Below are 2,839 nucleotides of genomic sequence, written 5' to 3' on the forward strand. Positions count from 1 at the left end.
ATGCGCTACTATTAATGTTTCTTTTAGGACATGACGTTTCTACTGGACTTGACACTAACATGTCCTTTTTGGATATGCAGTTAACTACATAGTCAAATGCATCCTTGTGAAGAATAAATAAAAATTAATTGTAAAAATTTGAAAGGAAAAAAAATAAGTTTTTCGGCAGCAAACATTGTTGAACTATCTTCGTGCATGCAGAATTTCATGATGAAATGACGTTCATGGAGCTTTGGGCAAAAATAACAAAATTGATGCTCGAGAAAGACTTGGTTGCACTTTTTTTAAAGCTTGATGCACACTATGACTATTTCTTTCAGTACAGGCAATTCCTCTTAGGCTTGACACTAACATGTCCTTTTTGAACATGGAGTTTCTACACTCGAGCTCAAATGACTTCTTCTGAAAAATGAAATCAAATACAATAGTAAACAAACTAAAAAAATTTGGCAACAAACATTGTTGAATTATCTTCGTGCGTGCAAAATATCATGATGAAATAACGTTCGTGGAGCTCTAGAGAAATTTGGAAGATCCCTATGTTTGCATTGGTTATGGATGGCTTAGAAGAGCCCGGAAAGACCTTAGGTCGGCTCTAAGCTGCCCGGTGATGCATCTGACCGCACCCTGTTCGCATCAGCGACCAAGATTGAAGTTGGAGACGGAAGAATAACAAGCTTCTGGCATTGTTGTTGGTTCAGCATGGAGACACTAGCTACTCTTTTCCCAAAGACATACAAGAGATGCAGAAAGAAGAACAGAACGGTGCAGGATGCCCTTCGCCAAGACAACTAGGTGAAGGATATCAGGGGAGGTAACTATATGGACTTGGTTGATGAGTTCATCGTGCTATGGAGGCTCACCCATAACATCTACCCTAGCCTAAGTGAGACCACACCTGACGAGATTAGTTCGAGTTTAAATGCCTTTGGAGAATATACAATGAGATCCACCTACTTGATGCAGTTCTAGGGGCATGCGTCCTCGAACTTCAAGAGCTTGTTCTGGTCTGCTCGGGCACCAGGGAAAACTAAGCCACCCGACTGCTCATGCAAAACATAGTCTGGTGCAACAACAAGCTCAAGAGAAGAGGATGGATCAATGGTTACTTCTGCCCCATGCATGCGCAATTTGGAAAAGCACTTTCCATTTGTTCTGGGAATGCCTGACCGCAAGAGAGGTATGGGACAATGTTTCTCTCTAGCCTAGCTGCAACACCTCAACCCTGCAAACTGGCCTCCTACTGCTAATTCTGCCCACCAGGAAACAATAGTGATCAATTCTGCTGCCCCCACCCCCCAGAAATGAAAAGATTAAAGACTATGCTAATGCTGGTAGCCTCGCACTTGAGTGAGCGCAACGAGAGATGCTTCCGCGATAAGTGCTCCATGTGTTAGGGAACACAGTATTTCAAAAATTTCCTATGATCACACAAGATCTATCTAGGAGATGCATAGCAACGAGAGGGGAGAGCATGTCTACGTACCCTCGTAGACCGAAAGAGGAAGCGTTTAGTAACGCGGTTGATGTAGTCGAACATCTTCGCGATCCAACCGATCAAGTACCGAACATACGGCACCTCCGTGATCTGCACACGTTCAGCTCGGTGACGTCTCTCGTACTCTTGATCCATCTGAGGCCGAGGGTGAGTTTCGTTAGCATGACGGTGTGTTGACGGTGATGATGAAGTTACCGACGCAGGGCTTCACCTAAGCACTATGACAATATGACCGAGGTGGAAAACTGTGGAGGAGGGCACCGCACACGGCTAAAGATCAATTTGTGTGTCTATGGGGTGCCCCCTCCCCCGTATATAAAGGAGGGGAGGAGGAGGCCAGTCGGCCGGCCACAAGGGGCGCGCCAAGGGGGGATGAGGGAGTCCTGGATTAGGGGGTGTCCGGATGGCCGGACTATACCTTCGGCCGGACTCCTGGACTATGAAGATACAAGATTGAAGACTCCGTCCCGTGTCTGGAAGGGACTTTCCTTGGCGTGGTAGGCAAGCTTGGCGATACGGATATGTAGATCTCCTACCATGGTAACCGACTCTATGTAACCCTAACCCTATCCGGTGTCTATATAAACCGGAGGGTTTTAGTCCATAAGACAACATACACATCAACAATCATACCATAGGCTTCGATATCGTGGTAGATCTACTCTTGTACTACCCATATCATCAATATTAATCAAGCAGGACGTAGGGTTTTACCTCCATCAAGAGGGCCCGAACCTGGGTAAAACTTCGTGTCCCTTGCCTCCTGTTACCATCCGGCCTAGACGCATAGTTCGGGACCCCCTACCCGAGATCCGCCGGTTTTGACACCGACATTGGTGCTTTCATTGAGAGTTCCTCTATGTCGTCACCGTCAGGCTCGATGGCTCCTACGATCACCAATAACGATGCAGTCCTGGGTGAGACCTTCCTCCCCGGACAGATCTTCATCTTCGGCGGCTTCGCACTGCGGGCCAATTCACTTGGCCATCTGGAGCAGATCGAAAGCTACGCTCCTGGCCGTCAGGTCAGATTTGGAAGTTTAAACTACACTGTTGACATCCGCGGGGACTGGATCTTCGACGGATTCGAGCCACTGCCGAGCGCGCCGCACTGTCCCGACGAGCATGATCTAGCTCTGCCGCCGAACAGTGCCCTGGAGGCCGCACCCGCATCGGCTTCGACCCTTAATTCGGAGCCAACCACGCCGATCGAGGATGGGCGGTTGGACGCCACCTCGGGGGCTGCGATCCCAATGGCGATTGAGCCGAACACCAGCCCCGTACTCTGCGAGACTCGCGACTCCAAGGAGCCGGACTCCGAACCCTCCGCGCCGCTGCCGAT

Source organism: Triticum dicoccoides, chromosome 1A (assembly GCF_002162155.2).
Source record: "Triticum dicoccoides isolate Atlit2015 ecotype Zavitan chromosome 1A, WEW_v2.0, whole genome shotgun sequence".
NCBI classification, from domain to species: domain Eukaryota; kingdom Viridiplantae; phylum Streptophyta; class Magnoliopsida; order Poales; family Poaceae; genus Triticum; species Triticum dicoccoides.